This window comes from Bos grunniens, chromosome 7, assembly GCF_055505025.1.
Source record: "Bos grunniens cultivar Pamir isolate PY7600 chromosome 7, Bosgru_T2T1.0, whole genome shotgun sequence".
In the NCBI taxonomy this organism is placed as follows: Eukaryota; Metazoa; Chordata; class Mammalia; order Artiodactyla; family Bovidae; genus Bos; species Bos grunniens.
The window spans coordinates 54975458-54993550 of record NC_141171.1 but is presented as its reverse complement, the minus strand read 5'-3'; positions in this window follow the sequence as shown (position 1 = coordinate 54993550).

The window sequence follows — 18093 nt, the reverse complement described above, 5'->3', positions numbered from 1 at the left end:
TGCACCTTTTCCCTTTGAAGTCTGAGGCAAAGTTATCAGCAGAGAGTAGAGAGAGAAGACTGTGGTGGAGATTTGAGAAAAAAGAAAAGTATGAAATAGCCATTTTGAAGAGTGGGAAAGTTAATTTACTGAAGAAGTATATAAGATCGCTATACAATATTGAATGCCCATGTCAGATTTGTGGTCATAAATTTTAAGTGAGTCCAGTTAGTACATTTGCCTAATTTTCTCCAGTAAAATTTGTCTGCATAGGAGACTATGTACAGTAAAGGTATATTTGAGTGTAATTATGGTCGTTATTTGCCAGGCAAGTGTAACAGAAAGAGACTGGGGCAAAGAAAATAAGGTGTTTTAAAAGCAGTTATTTGAGTGGTGCATTATGGGATTTGGGCAGGATAATAAGAGGAAAGTTAGGACATGAAGCAGAGACAATTTATAAAAATGATAGTAATGTGATAGAGAAGTCAGTGGGGTTAAAGAACTGTTGAAGGGAAAATAATAGCAAGAAATTACTGTAAAGGGTGAACAGCAAGTTCAAAGTATGAACTGGAGATTTTACAAGTTGCACAGTTTCTGATGATAAAAATATGTATAGGAAGTGACCACGTGAATGGCTGAGGTTAAAGTGGTTAAACAGTCATTTGAGCTAAAGGACTGAGAGGCCAAGATGGCAGATGGGCCATCATGTGGAGGCTAAGGTCTACAGTCATGATGACAGAAGTGGTCCCAGAGGAGAGGTGAGTCAGGACCCATTACTGATGCATGAGAAAGAGTCATGAAAAGTTCAGAGATAACAGAAATGGTAGGGGTCATCAAGTCTTAGTGTGAATGATTTTTCAATACTGAGAGGAAGTTTCAGTTTAATCATTGGAAAAGGAACTGGGCAATGTAAGAGCGTTACTTAGAATTGAGGGCCAACCCAGAATGCAGGAGGGAGGGGAAGGAGTCATTGAGGATGGATTTGTTTACATGCAGACCAGCAGACTGACACTGTTTAGTCTTATGTGTGTATGTGTGTGGACACTCTGGGGATGGCAGAACCCATCTCCAGATGAAACCAAATAGTTCACTGGGTAGTAAGAGTCCACTCTTAAATCTCATTCCCAGAATGTCTACCTCAAAGCAATGGTGTAGACATCCTCTGAGATATTGATCCTAAGAATAGATGTAATGGCCATTCCTAGCTCCTGAAAGCTGGTCACTGGAGGGTTTCAGAGCCTGAGCTCAGTTTGTGGTCTTCATCTACACGGCCTTTCTTTGCCTTCAGCATCTTCTCATGTTGCCAGGTGACATCTATGTCAGCCTACATTCATAAAATGGGAAGATAACTTGTTGCTCTGAAAGCAAATGTGGTCACTGAATGGGAGCCAGAAAATTAGAGCCCACAGTAAAAATACCTTAGGGAAGCAAAGGGATGTGACCTCTGTGTTACATTTACTGTGAAATGCTACCCAGGGCAAAGGACAACAATTCAGAGAGAAGTCTGTAATTATAAATATACAAAGGAAAATTTATGGAGAAGCTTTCTAGACCTTGGGCAAGTTAGTCAATAATTCATTTGGAGAAACTGCCTAAGGTTCAATTTGGAACAGTTTGAGTTATACAGTTTGTATTATTGCCAGGCTTGGCTCTTTTTACCATTTCTGTTTGAGCTGCTAGATATCACCTTGTCAGTGAAGGTGATAGTGATTGGCAGAAGTGAAGCTCCAGACCAGCTTTTCTCAGGAAAATGCCTCATAAGATTGTTATGTCTGCCACTTTCTGGAATGGGCGTTTGGGATGAACTTCTCCAGTAAATGAACAACTAATCACTACAGTCAGTTTATAAAGGGTGCTCAAATTAGGTGACATGTAGACAAAACAACTGGTTAATGTCATGCTTTGCTGCACACTTGTGGCAAAAAGCAGGCTCGGGATAAGTTCAGCTTTAGACGGATTGCAAATATATCAACATAAGCATTCCCAGTGTTGACTTTCCATATATCAGATGAGTGGTTGAGCTAGAAATTCTTTAAAACCCTCCCCTGCTCCCCACTACCCAGTTCTAGGATTCCAATTCACTGCATCTCTTGGCCCAGATTAGTATATCTTTGCAAATAGAAGAGTTGGGGGTAGACATAGTCTAGTGAGTATGACTTTCAACTGAGAATGAGGAAAGCATTTGTATTACCTTAGTGAAGTATGATTGGGGTCTTTGAGGAAGACAGACTCAATCTCATAAGGTTATTGTGTTAATAAAGTAAGATATGATATGCAGAAACTTAAGCTTAGAGAGAGTATATGACTTCTTTTGATAACTAGAGCAGAACTCAAATCTAGGTGGCTTGTTGGGGGCAAAGCAGAAGCCATCCTAACTAGTTTAAACATAAAAGCAGTTTATTTATTTAAGACTGTTAGGTAACTCTTAGGCACAGAGACTACACTGAAGGGGAAAAAAGTTTCAGTAGAGCCTCTTGGTGAAAGTGAAAGAGGAGAGTGGAAAAACTGGCTTAAAACTCAGCATTCAAGAAATGAGGATCATGGTATCCAATCCCATCACATCATGGCAAATAGATGGGGAAATAATGGAAACAATGACAGACTTTATTTTCTTGGGCTCCAAAATCACTGCAGATGGTGACTGAAGACATGAAATTGAAAGATGCTTGCTCCTTGGAAGAAAAGTGATGACCAACCTAGACACCATATTAAAACCAGAGGCATTACTTTGCTAACAAAAGTCCGTCTAGTCAAAGCTATGGTTTTTCCAGTAGTCATATATGGATGTGAGAGTTGGGCCATAAAGACAGCTGAGCACCAAAGAATTGGTGCTTTTAAGTGTAGTGTTGGAGAAGACTCTTGAGAGTCCCTTGGACAGCAAGGAGATCAAACCAGTCAATCCTAAAGGAAATCAATCCTGAATTTCATTAGAAGGACTAATGCTGAACCTGAGGCTCAAATACTTTGGCCACTTGATGTGAAGAACTGACTCATTGGTAAAGAACTGATGCTGGGAGAGATTGAAGGCAGGAGAAGAAGGGGATGACAGAGGATGAGTTGGTTGGATGGCATCATCGATTGGATGGACATAATTTTATTAATATGAAGTTGTGAGTTAATGAAATTAACATGAACAAAATCTTTAGATAGATGTTCAAGGAATCTTTATTACTATCCATTATTTTATATTATTTTAATTCATTCTTGACTCATCTTTGAAATTTTTCTTTGCTCCCAATCATTTCTTGTTCTAATGCATTTGTTCCAATTGCTCTATTTTGCTTCTTGAGATTCCTCAATTCTTAGGTATCTCTCTGTTCTTTCTTCCTTCTGCTTACTTACCACCTTCTTTCATCTCTTAATCTTTTAGTATTTTCTCCTATATCCTCAGAAAGCATTTCCAAGTTACGGATTTAATTTTCTGTACTGACAGGCCTTATTTTACTACTTCTGAGGTGGATTTAGATGGTTTTATTACAAGTTTACAGTCTCCTTGCAATTTGTAATAATATTATCCAGCTCCCTTTTTTTCTTGGCTCACTCTCATTACACTATATTCTGTTTACATCTCAGCTTATTCTCATAATAACTTTCTTCTCCTGTTTCATTTCAATCATATCTTGTAGCAGCACACTAATGACATTACATGATATTGTAAAATTTTCTTCTGAGTTCTGTACAGATCATTTTTAGAGGTCTGTTCTTCCAAAGCTTCAGAATGATTTTTTTTTTCTTTCCATTGTTTTGCAGTGTGTTTTCATAAGACCCTTGGGTGTGTTTGGGGTCCTTTTTATTCATCTTCAAACAAGGGGAGATCTTTTGGAAGCTGGCATTTGTCCACAGACTGTATGGATCTCCCCTGATCCTATCATCCCCGCTTTGGGTGTGAATCAAATTCTTTTCTAAATTCTTGTGGTTGTTGTTTCTAACTTGCAGCTCAGTTCTCAGTGTCAAATAGCAATGCATCTAATGTGGCTCAGTCGTATGGGGCTAAGATTTTCCCCCACATACACTGTCTGGTTCTTTGACACTTCGAACTAATCCAGTATTTGGAAAACCATAATCCTAGCATGCATTCTTCTTAGGTTTTTCTATCTTTATAGGAATCATATTTTGGGATGTGATGTAAAAAGAAAAAGTCCAAACCACTCCTTTCTAGTGAGTTATTTAAGTTGTTCCTAGATGGGTATAGAAAAGTGGGAGCAAAGAGGATCTTCAAAAGTTATGGCCATGCATTCAAGTCTGATCAGTTTTCCATTAGGTAGAGATTCCAGAGATTCTTTGGACCAGGAAGCTGGCAGTGGTAGAAGGATAGTTCTTTCTGCCGTCTTTCTGTACTTGAAAAGGCTGTTTCAAAAGGTAAAATACAGATACAGTTCTTCTTCCTGATTGAGTTTCCTAAGCCATTTCCACTGACCTTAGGTGTAGTGCAAAGTCATTCTAGATTCCAGTCATGGGCCTCTTTCCAATATTAATCTTCAGTGTGCCTAATTTTCATCTTTTTCTCTCTTCTTAAGTACCAGATTAGAGAGTCAGGACTAGTTGCATCAGGGACCGCTCGCTATATCCTTTTTACAAGTGAAAGTTGTACCTGCTTATCTTTAAAATGTTCAATGCAAATACTTTTTAAAGTGACAACTCACCTTGATGTGGCAGTCTCCTCTCGCTGTTAGTTTTACCTCTTTGCTGGCACATGATCACAGTTTGCTCTATCTCCTATTTATCTTTGTATGTGTTCCATCTTTTTTCCCACCGAGTAGTGAATTTCTGGAGGGCAGCAACCTTGCCTGGGTCATTAGTATACCTGTTGCCCTGCCTTGAAGAGAGTAGTCCTCTGGAAATCTCTGGGTGAACAATAACAAGGGTGCATAGAGACTCTTCATGGATGTCCTTCTGGCAATAGAAGAAAAGATTGGGCATTGGCTTTCCTTAGGGTTCCTCCTAAAGGGGTTTAAAAGCAATTTGAGCTAACACAATCGCAAAAATATTTACTATGCTCCTACGACATGTAAGGTATTTGGGATTCCCAAATGACTAAGCCTTGCCTGCTGCCTTCTCCAATATGGATAGAAAAGAGCCCAGGCATGAGTAGCTCTAATAAAGGACAGACCATGGCTCTGGCTCCAGTGAACTGAATTATTTCCACTTGCTCACCCAACAAACATTTACTGAAGACCAACTCCAAGGCAATGTGATGAGCATGAAACGTTCTCTTAATTCTGAGTAGCAGACTCTGTCAGAAGGAGCCAAAGGATTATACTTGATCTGATTGAATAATGGAGAGGAGCATCCATATTCCCTTGTAGTTCCCAGTTGTTGGGAAACCTTTGCTCTGGATCCTCAACTCACAATAAGGCAAACAATTATAGCTCTGGAATCAGGTGTCAGCCTAAACAAATCTATTGTATGATCTCTTCTTGCTTTTCACTCAGTTGAGAAAATACCTTTTTTTTAGCAGTAATATTGTTCATTACAGGATAAACTAAGGTACCACCAAGGCATCTATGTTTATGTGTTACTGGAAATAGCCTGTGCTTTCTTGAGCAGTTCTTAGTTGTAAGTTTCGTTGCTGGAAACAGCTTTGCCTATTTTTCTGATGCCACAATTTACTCCATTTATCATTTAGCTGATTTTTCATGGTTTCTTCTTTCTAATTAAAAGATGAAAGATTTTTTAAGAGGCCTAATTCTAGCTAATGATGTAAAGGTAAGGCGTGAATGATATTATCAGGAAAATATGGCATATGAATAACATAGTTTTTAATCACCCTGAATATTTGTAAAGGAAACACGTAGTGATACCTTGTCCATTTTAAAGATCAATAAACCAAGGCACAGAGCCAGAATAGTACAGATCATGAGTGAATCAGTAAATTAGAGAAATAAAACATCATGGTTTTTATTTCACACTCTTTCAGATGCGTTATCTGATTTTCTTTTATGTTATAGGTGCCACTCATTTTCTGAAGTACAAGGATGCATAATATTCTAATGTTGATAGCAGTAACCAACTGGATTGAGCTCTTATGATATGTCAGGCACCATGCTAAGTGCTTTTTATACCTTGTCTCATTTAATCCATACAACCATACTGAAAAGTAGACATTTTGTCCGTTTTAGTGGTAAGGAAATAAAGGCTTAAAGTTGGTGACTGCCCTGGCTAGTAGCTAGTATGTGGTAGACTTGAGATTTGGCTCCATTTCTGTCTGACTTCAGAGCCCATGTACAGCCCTGATGTGCTGTCTTAAGACCATCAAATCTCAACCTGTCATTTTACTTTTGCTACATCTGCGACCCAGAGAAATCATGGCTCATGCAAAGCTTCACAAAGAGTTACTGAGACAGGTAGAACTAAAAATGCAAATTTCATGATTTCCAGAGGTTCCTCTTCTTGAGAGTGAAGGAGGGCATTTCTTCTTTGTAGTTAAGTGCTCCAGTCAGCACTGCTTTGCTGAATGTCAAAGCAAAAACAGGGTATATCTAGCATTTTTACAGAAAAGATGTGGAATGTCTATATTTAGGAAAGTTACTTCAAGCTAATCAGCTATTTCAAATTAAAAGAGATGTGACTTGGCGGCAGCAGCAGCAGCAGCAGCATTAAAAAAAAGTGGGATTTGAAGACCACTTATTACAAACTAAGCTAATTTTCTTATGTTGACTCTGATATAAGAAATTTCTAAATAACAGAGGAAATAGAACCACTAATCTGATCAGAATGTATATCTCTGAGAACTCTGTATAGTGAAAAGGGCTTGGAATTTGGGGTAGAAGTCTGGAACTAAAGCCTCATTCTACTTCTTCCTCTTTGGGTGAGCTTGGTAAATTGGTTTAACCTCTCTAGCTGTTGGTTTTCTCACTGTAGGATAGATATAAGTTCAGTTCAGTTCAGTTGCTTGTCGTGTGTGACTCTTTGCGACCCAATGTACTGCAGCACTCGAGGCTTCCCTGTCCAGCACCAACTCCTGGAGTTTGCTCAAACTCATGTCCATCGAATCGGTGATGCCATCCAATCATTTCATCCTCTGGCATCCCCTTCTCCTTCTGCCTTCTATTTTTCCCAGCATCAGGGTCTTTTCCAATGAGTCAGTTCTTCACATCAGGTGGCCAAAATATTGGAGCTTCAGCTTTAGCATCAGTCCTTCCAATGAATATTCAGGACTGATTTCCCTTAGGATGGACTGGTTGGATCTCCTTGCTGCCAAGGGACTCTCAAGAGTCTTCTCCAGCACCACAGTTCAAAAGCATCAATTCTTTGGAGCTCAGCTTTCTTCATGGTCCAACTCCATCCATACACGACTATTGGAAAAACAATTTTGACTAAATGGCCCTTTGTTGGCAAAGTAATGTCTCTGCTTTTTAATATGCTCTCTAGGTTGGTCATAACTTTTCTTCCAAGGAGCAAGTGTCCTTTAATTTCATGGCTTCAGTGACCATCTGCACTGATTTTGGAGCCCCCCAAAATAAAGTCTCTCATTGTTTCCATTGTTCATCCAACTGTTTGCCTGGAGTGATGGGACCAGATGCCATGATCTCAGTTTTCTGAATGTTGAGTTTTAAGCCAGGTTTTTCACTCTCCTCTTTCACTTTCATCAAGAGGCTCTTTAGTTCTTCGCTTTCTGCCATAAGGGTGCTGTCATATGCATACATGAAGTTGTTGATATTCATCCTAGCAATCTTGATTCTAGCTTGTCATCCAGTCTGGCATTTCATATGGCGTACTCTGCATATAAGTTAAATAAAATGGTGACAACATACAGCTTTGATGTACTCCTTTCTGTATTTGGAACTAGTCTGTTGTTACATGCCAAGTTCTAATTGTTGTTTCTTGGCCTGCATACAGATTTCTCAGGAGGCAGGTCAAGTGGTCTGGTATTCCCATCTCTTTCAGAATTTTTCACAGTTTATTGTGATCCGCACAGTTACAGGCTTTGGAATAGTCAATAAAGCAGAAAGAGATGTTTTTCTGGAACTCCCTCGCTTTTTCAATGATCCAGAAGATGTTGGCAATTTGATCTCTGGTTCCTCTGCCTTTTCTAAATCCAGCTTGAACATCTGGAAGTTCACGGTTCATGTACTGTTGAAGCCTGGCTTGGAGAATTTTGAGCATTACTTTGCTAGTGTGTGAGATGAGTGCAATTGTGCAGTAATTTGAACACTCTGTGGCATTGCCTTTCTTTGGGATTGGAATGAAAACTGACCTTTTCCAGTCCTGTGGCCACTGCTGAGTTTTCCAAATTTACTGGCATGTTGGGTGCAGCACTTTCATAACATCATCTTTTTGGATTTGAAATAGCTCAACTGGAATTCCATCACCTCCACAAGCTTTGTTTGTCGTGATGCTTCCTAAGGCCCACTTGACTTCACACTCCAGGGTGATTGGCTCTAGGTACATGATCACACCATGGTGGTTATCTGGGTCATTAAGATCTTTTTTGTATAGTTCTTCTGTGTATTCTTGCCACCTCTTCCTCATACCTTCTGCTTCTGTTAGGTCCATACCATCTGTCCTTCTTTGTGCCCATCTTTGCATGAAATGGGTGAATTTAATTCAGATGACCATTTTATCTACTACTGTGGGCAAAATCTCTTAGAAGAAATGGAGTAGCCCTTGTAGTCAACAAAAGAATCCAGTTTGCAGTATTTGGGTGCAGTCTTGAAAATGACAGCATGATCTCTGTTCGTTTCCAAGGCAAATCATTCAATATCACAGTAATCCAAGTCTATGTCCCAACCACTAATGCCAAAGAAGTTCAAGTTGAATGGTTCTAGAAGACTTACAAGACCTTCTAGAACTGACACCAAAAAAGATGTCCTTTTCATCATAGGGGACTTGAATGCAAAAGTAGGAAGTCGAGAGATAATGGAGTAACAGGCAAGTTTGGCCTTGGAGTACAAAATAAAGCAGGGCAAAGGCTAACAGAGTGTTGCCCACAGAATGCACTGGTCACGCAAACACCCTCTTCCAACAACACAAAAGTCAGCTCTACACAAGGACATCACCAGATGGTCAATACCAAAATCAGATTGATTAGATTCTTCACAGCCGAAGATGGAGAAGCTCTATATAGTCAGCAAAACAAAACCGGGAGCTGACTGTGGTTCAGCTCATAAACTCCTTATTGCAAAATTCAGAATTAAATTGAAGAAGAAAGTAGAGAAAACCACTAGATCATTCAGGTATGACCTAAATCAAATCCCTTATGATTATACAGTCGAGGTGACAAATAGATTCAAGGGATTAGATCTGATAGATAGAGTGCCTGAAGAACTATGAACGGAGGTTCATGACATTGTACAGGAGGCAATGACGAAGACCACTCCCAAGAAAAAGAAATGCAAAAAGACAAAATGGTTGCCTGAGAAGGCTTTACAAATAGCTGAGAAAAGAAGAAAAGTGAAAAGTAAAGGAGAAAAGGACAGATATAGTTATGGCATTTATAGATCAGTAAATTAAGGGATGGTTAAAATAAGGCATGTGAAAAATGAAATGAAAATTTGCAAATGGGAAAGGGTATACAAATGTTAGTTTCTATTCTTAAGAAGTACCATTTTCATCCTAAGTTTAAAAAAAGCCATACTTGTTTTAACTATGTTTTTTTCTGCTTGTAGTCCTTGATTCGTTCATTTTTACACACATCATTTGTTAAGACATCTGCCATACCTCACACTGGGGGAAGTTATAAAGAATATATAAAAATTAGAAGGTGGAATCTAACTGCCTATTCATCCTCTACTCTTATACCTAATAGATGACTCAACATATTCAAAACTGAACTCCTGATTCCTGCCCCAAATTTGTCCCCTTTCTCTCTTCTTCATCCTAGTTGATAGCAACTCCATCTTCTGGGTTCCCAGAACAAAAAACTTTGGAATCAAATCTGATACCTCTTCTTCTCACATCCAGCCTTTCAGAGAAACTTACTAGCTCTTTGTCCAAAATATACTGAGTCAAAATGCATTTTTCCATATCCACTGCTGCTACCCTGGTCAAAGCTACTAGAGTAGATTGAGTTATGTCTCCCCCAAGGATACGTTTAAGTCCTAACTCCCAGTACCTGTGATGTGACCTTACTTGGATAGGATCTTTGCAGAGGTCATCAAGTTAAGATGAGGTCATTCTGGATTGGGCGGGTCCTAAACCTCGTGACTGATGTCTTTATAAGAGGAAGGAAAGGGACATTTGGAAACAGAAGGAGAAGGTCCTGGAGGACTTTTGTTGTGTGAAGAATACACCTTTAGTTATCTACTGCCTGTACAGGTGGCTGTACCATCTAGTGCAGACATACTTCAGTATTTTAACAACCTGTTTGGCATTACTAACCTTCCTGGATGAATGTCAACTTTGCCTCTGCTATATTTTCTGACTTTTAAAGAAACTTGTAAGGTTTTATCTCTTACTGCCTTTAGGTCTTTGCTCAAATGCTACCTTCTCTGTGAGTCCCATTCCAAGCACCCTATTTTAAGTCATACCCCTACACTCCTTACACAACTCCTTGACTTTCTGTTTTTCTGTGTAACCTTACTGCCATCTGACATATATAGATATATTTTTGCTTATTTATCTTATTATATAAAATTATATATAATAGAATATAAACCACACAGGACAGAGGTTTTGTTGTTTTATTTTGTTTGTTCTGCTTTGCTTTGCTTTTCTTAATTCTGTTTAATCACTTGCTATGACTTCCCTGGTGGCTCAGATGGTAAAAACATCTGCCTACAATGCGGGAGGCCCAGGTTCGATCCCTGTGTTGGGAAGATGCCCTGGGGAAGGAAATGGCAACCCACTCCAGTACTCTTGCCTGGAAAATCCCATGGACAGAGAAACCTGGTAGGCTACAATCCATGGGGTTGCAAAGAATCAGACACAACTGAGCTACTTCACTTTCTTTCTTTCCATGATCTCAGCACCTAGAGAAGGGCCTGACAGGTCAAGGATACTCAGTGTTTGTTAAATGAATGAACAGAGGCTTTCAAACAGCTTACAGAATGGCTGCTTGTACATCTGTGGAAACAGTCAGGAGTCCTGAGCAGCCTACATACTACAGAAACTGTTGTCTGTATCAGCGTCTCATCTGGAAAGTTGGAGCCCAGGCCAAGGGAAGATGCTCCCTCCTCCTCCCCCTCTCCCCCTCCAGCCTCTCTTCTCGGGGAGAACCAGGTGAGCATGATGGGCCCCGATGGATTCTCTCCAGCAGCCCTCTTCATTTTTATAATTATGATTAAAATGCCTTTTGTGACACACTCCCAACATTCTCCTTCATGGCAAAATAGTTCTATTTTTTTGTCAGGTAAAGTATCATTAACAATTTGCCTTGTTTTGATAGCATCGGGCTATAATTAGTTTCTACAGGGAAAATGCTGCAATTAACAGTGGTTGCTTCTTGACTTGAATCTAAATGGAGACTGGAGGAAGCTGTGTAAATTTTAAAGTATCATCAAGGTTAGCAAGAAATTCACCTGCATGTGAATTAAGATGCTATGTAATAGCTTAGCTACCTCTTCCTTCAAGGAATAATGTCCTGCCTCCCTGTCAACTCCTAAGAGATTTACCAATGCTTATCTCATCTGTGATCTCTGCATTCTCTGAAACCCTATCATTTTTATATTATCATTTATAACACTAGTCTTTTAAAATTTTTCTGTTTCCTAGATAAGTTGGAAAAATAAGAATATGTATTTATATTTTCTTATCCTTGTGTAAAGAGGCCCTGGAAGGATATACAGAAAACTGTTAATGAGTTATCTGGAGAGGTAAGGGGAACTGAGAGAATGAGGATGCTATAGGCATAAGGTTCTCAGTTGTTGTTCAGTCACTAAGTTGTCTGACACTTTGTGACTCCATGGACTGCAACATTGCCAGGCTTCCCTGTCTTTCACTGTCTCCTGGAGTTTGCCCAAATTCATGTTCATTGAGTCAGTTAAGCTATCTATTTGAAGCAAGTAGATATATTACCTATTCATTTTTTGCTTTTTGTTTTATGAAAGGACTATGGTGTTAGACATATGCAGGATCTAATGCAGTACTGATGACACCAAATGCTGAGGTTGATTGATTGCAAATAAAACAGTTAGGACAGGGGTAGCTAAGTGAGTTAATTAAACCCAGCACATTACTGTGTGTCCATGTGGACATTCTTCCACAAAAAGATGAACTCATTGTGTTTGCTGAGATGCTCTTTTCTCAGGTCCCTGTCATCCTGAATCTCCCTTTCATTCCACGTGTCCTATCAGTTCAGTTCAGTTCAGTCCCTCAGTCATGTCCGACTCTTTCCGACCCCATGAATCGCAGCACGCCAGGCCTCCCTGTCCATCACCAACTCCCAGAGTTCGCTCAGACTCATGTCCATCGAGTCAGTGATGCCATCCAGCCATCTCATCCTCTGTCGTCCCCTTCTCCTCCTGCCCCCAATCCCTCCCAGCATCAGGGTCTTTTCCAATGAGTCAACTCTGCATGAGGTGGCCAAACTATCAGAGTTTCAGCTTTAACATCAGTCCCGCCAATGAACACCCAGGACTGATCTCCTTTAAAATGGACTGGTTGGATCTCCTTGCAGTCCAAGGGACTCTCAAGAGTCTTCTCCAACACCACAGTTCAAAAGCATCAATTCTTATAGAATTACACAAAAGCTAAAACTTTATGCCTTATTCTTCCCATGATGATAATAATTAACAGGTATACACTGCTTCGCAGTTTACATGATTCTTTTCTAAAATTGTTCCTTTGGACTGTTACCTGTGGAGCCTACGCCTTGTTCTCTTAAACAGTCAGGTGTCATTGATGTTCTGGGCCAGGCTTAGAAGAACATGCAACAGAGCATAATCAGTTAAGTGGACAAGTTCTGAATCAGGAAGACTTTGACTGGAATCCCAGATTTACCATGTATTTGCTGTGTCATCTTAGACAAATTCCTTAAATGTTCTGAACATTTGTATAGGCATCTATAAGCTAGGTATCATGAACCTACTTATTAAGATTTTTGTGATGGTCCTATATGGTAAGAGAAGTCAAACATATATCACTATGTCTCATACATGTGAATACCTAATAATTCAGATTGACTTATTATTGCTTTTATTTATATGTATTCATTTCAAGTGCATCTGGAAAGTTGTCCCCCACCACCCTAAATATCTCTTTCTCGCTCCTTGGCATGATGCTCATTAGGTCATTAAAGATATATTACTTTGGGTTGAATATATTATGACTATATATGACTAGGTTTTCTCATTAAAGTGCAAATTTACTTAGCTTAACTTTGATATTGTCTTTTTTCCCCTGGGAGGACTAACTAAAAGCAGGCACTAAATTGAATGGAAACTGAGAGGAGTTGCAATGAGTAGTTTCATAGCATGGTCTTCTCCTCAGGAATACCAGACCTTGGATGCAGAACTGTGGGACTGAAGGGCATCTGCACAGCTTGGGAGATCGGTAGGCAGGAGGCACTTGAAGACATGACTAAAGCTGAGAACAGGACAGGAGCAAGGGGCTGGAGGATCTGAGAGAGAGTCCTGCTCCACAGACCTGCCAAGCCACCATACGGGCATCATGCTGTGAAATGCGTCAGCCCAGACCCTTGGCACCTGTGTCTCTGCCTGTCAGAGCATACCTGGTCGCAGGTTTTGGTCTTGCTACTGGGTCTGAGCAGGTGTTACTGCAAGGCTGTGTACCATGTATGTGCCTGCTTTTGCCCTTGTAAATCACAAGCTTTGGAACAAGAGTGTGACATACCATATTACTCTGGGTGCTTTGGTAGGATGAGTTGGAATAAAATGAGGCTAAAAGCAGGGACCAGGATTGGAAGGTTCTGTCCTAATCTAGGAGTGAGGTGAGGAAGGTCAGGTAAAATAAGACATCTTTACTATATCTTCAAGTGTTTTACAAGTTTGAGGCCATATTTCTGCATGACCACCAAATTTACAACCCATTGATTCATTTTTGTCATCATCTTGAGAATTTCCACATAATAATTAGCTTGGTCTTAAAGCTTTTTTATTTTGGTGTTTTGGATTGATGGCTATAGCCACAATTTCTCACAGATAATTTAGTTTTAGTGTCATTTCAGACAAACAGGTGACTCTCATCCTAAGCCAGCAGGTGTCACTATTGATCAATTGGAAATAAACATGGTAGCCTTACCTGGTAGGAGTAGATCCATCTCTGATTAGGGAAAAAAAGAATGAATTTGTCATTTCAGATTAAAAGGCTACTGCCTCAGATCCACTGGCTTTGTGGTAGATAGCTGAGTTCTCAAAAGTGTGTATGTTTCTTCAACACTGGTTGCCTGCAAGCACAAGGCAAGTAGAGGTCTTCATGGAGAATGGAGTTGAAGGAATGGCCCCTTCACTTTCTAGTATCAATGCTCTTAGAGTTACTGATAGCCTTTTTCCTATTCTCTTTTTTTCTCCATATTGTTAAATGTAGCCAAGTTCACGAAATGAAACTTTCATAGTACATGATAGCTCCAGAATTGCTTTCTTCCTTTGGTCCATCCTCAGTTATTAGACTTGATTTCAGAGAAGTCTATGCCAGAAACAATGAGGTGCATAAATCATGGAGTGTACTTCAAAATCAAAAAATAAACTTTGGGAGAGGTATTTTTTGACTATGCATCATCCAAGGCACTGTTCTTTCCTCCAATACATAACTCAGCATAGTACAGTTTGTTAAATGTATCCATGCTTATCTTTCTCCACCACAAATTCATACTGAAATTATTATATGCAAACTATGGTGATTCCCGTGTGAAACCTATACCTTTTCCTCCTCTAGAGAATTAATTATCTTATATGAGAGTCCTCCATTCTTAGTATTTATTTTCTCTCAACAGTTTTCTTGTTTAGTTTGTTGTATGTGTATTTTTCTATGGCTGAACTATGAGTTTTGTTTTTTAAGAAAACCAAAGATGTTAGATATTATGTACCCCAGACCCTCCTCATTTTACAAATGGGTTGTAACAATAGCTAGTATTACTTGAATCAGTTTTATAATTGAAATTTTAGAATATGCATTGCATAGAAGAAATACTCAATAAATATTTGAGTATCGGGCATTTCAAATATCAGTGGTGTAACAACAAATACCTTTCCTCTGCTCCCTTAGTGAGAAACTTATAGTCTAGTAGGGGACATAAAACATTCATCAAATACGATTTCCTGCCTTGTACTAAGTCCTATAGCAATAATGCACATAAAGTATATTGGGAATTCAGAGAGAAAATGTTTCTGAGTGACTGGTCATAGAGAGTTTGTGGAAAAAATGTTTTTTAATCCATAAATATATGTATGTAGAAAAAGGGGGTAAGGAAAAGTAAGATGAAAGTATTTGAAATGAAGCAAACAGCTAAGCTGAAATACAGGGAAAGGGAAGTCTAGAAGATATGTATGTTGTTCAGTTAGATGAAACCTTGATTAGGTTAAAAAAGAATGAAATATGACAGGAAAAATAATTTAGACCTTGAACACATTACATTTATGTAAAGAGTAGGAAATTATTGTTTGAATCAGGAAAATAACATCTAGAGAATCAGATATACAATGTTCCTTGTTTTTAGAAAATGCAATATTATAATTAATAATTTGAATGGCACTACATTATCACTTTTGAATTTTTTCTGGTGCTTCTAATAACACAACTCAGACTAATTGTAGATAATTGCCTGGGAAAATGATAACACTTTCTAGTTAAACAATGCACTCCCAAAGATTTGGGGGACAAGAATTTCAGATAAAGGGAAGAGCAAGTTCAAAGGCCTTAAATATGCTTGAGAAACTGGGAAAAAACAACTGTTGATGGAAGGTTGGAGACCTACACTTGGAAATGGGAAGGAAGCAGGAAGTACAGGAACGGTCTTCTAAGAGGGAATAGCAGTCTGGCCAGGGAGTCACCACTGATTGTCTGGGCTCTGGTCGCCTGTCTGTCTCCTGGCTGAATCAGAGTAATGAGAGGAAGAATTCATGAGAAAGGGCTTCCAGGGACCTCTTGGGGCTTCTTTTGTTGGTGGCAAGTTTCTTTTGTTGTGGGTTTAGTTTCATCATAATACTCAATGGAGAATTAAATATCCAATGGAAACTGAAGCATTGTTAAGAAGAGGGAAGGACTTCTAAGTGGCCTGAAAACAGCAAAAACCCACTTCAAGGGGGGAACATTGACATTTTCAACAGGTGGAAAATGGCTAGTATAGAGGAGTGGAGTAGAGTGGTTTCTTTTTATGAAAGATCCTATTACTCAAGAACCATATAAAAAGATTCTTGACTTTTACCTGCTCTTGTTGGGACCTGCTCAGGCTCAGTGTATTCAAATTTCCAGTGAGTGAGACAACACCATGTGTTCAGAGCTCATGTATATTTGAAGAATGAGGATAAAGAGAATTTTTAAGATTGAGAGGCAGTGAATAACTGGAGTTTGGAGGAAATTTGTGACAATAGTATGGATATATTATGAAATTGTAAACCTTGAGGAAATTGTGTGCAATGCTGATTCAGAAAAGAGCCAGATGGTACTAAATAAAACCTGAGTTCATGACCACTTCAGCTATTTTCTCCCTCCCTGACTTGTAGAATGCACAGGATTTATATGTGTGGTGAATGATTATTGACCAAATATATCCCAGAAGAAAATTCCTCACCTTGAGGGTTCTAACACTCAATCCAAACCAGACCTCTTATGACATTACCTACTGATTCATATCTGCATATTGCCATGTCTTTACTCACATGATTTTCTGTCAAAGACCTCAGCTTGTCAAAATGTCAACTTGCCTGGGATTTATTCTATAATTAATCTCATCAGCTAGAAACTATTTTTTTTCCTCTAAATTTCCTCTAATTTATAACATAGAGTTATAAACGTCCTTCTCATAAAGTGCTCACTATATGTTTGGTTTTTTCTAGTTCTCTTTTTAACTCTCACATTTCCCAAGAATAAATATCAGAAACAGACTATTCACAATCTATACTTATAAGAAATTTGCACATTTCTTGAGCTGTGTAAATGTACATTTCTACAGTAGATCCATTTTAACTCAGTAAACAAACAGGTCAATATCTCAGTATGAAACATCTGCCTTCAAGTAAGTAATGATGTCTTTTTGTTTATTAATTTGTTTGTTTATTTGTTTTAAAAGAATTGTTCAGTTTCACTGGGTTGACTTAAGAACCCAATATGGTGGCCTCCCCAAAGCAAAGTGAGTTCCACAGTGTTTCCATGTATGATGAGTAAGAACTGTTGACAACTTCTAAATGAGGCTTCTTCCTCTTTTACCAAGATACAAGTATATTCTAGACTAAAGCCCATTAGGGATAGGGACCAAGTCTGCATTCACTCTATACAGTGCCATCATATGGCAGCAACTTGCCTCAGAATTGATGAATCAGTTCACTTCAGTTGCTCAGCAGTGTGTGACTCTTTGTGACCCCTTGGACTACAGCACGCCAGGCTTCCCTGCCCATCACCAACTCCCAGAGCTTGCTCAAACTCATGTCCATCAAGTCGATGATGCCATCCAACCATCTCATCCTCTGTTGTCCCCTTCTCCTCCGGCCTTCAAAGTTTCCCAGCATCAGGGTCTTTTCCAGTGAGTCAGTTCTTCTCATTAGGTGGCCAAAGTATTGGAGCTTCAGCTTCAGCATCAGTCCTTTCAATGAATATTCAGGACTGGTTTCCTTTATGATTGACTGGTTTGACCTCCTTACTGTCCAAGGGACTCTCAAGAGTCTTCTCCAACACCACACTTCAAAAGCATCCATTCTTAGGCTTTCTTTATGGTCCTAGTCACTAATGTTTCTGAGGAGGACTCTGTGTTTATTATATAGTAACTAGAACTTTAAGCCCTGTCTCAGAATGGGGATAGGTTCTAGTAGAAGGTCCATTAGAAGCCTGAGAGTATTGGAGAAGTCCTGACAGTAAGGTTAATGGCCCAACTTTCCCTAAGGAGGGTTAATTCTTTCTTGTACGTCTTTCCTGGAAAGCCTTTCAGAACTGCTGGACTCATTTCTAAGGAAAGCTCTAGAATATTTCTTTTCAATTCCGCATATTTCTTTTGTTTAATTGAAGTATAGTTGACTTACAATGTTGTGTTAGGTTCATGTGTAGAGCAAAGTGATTCAGTTATGC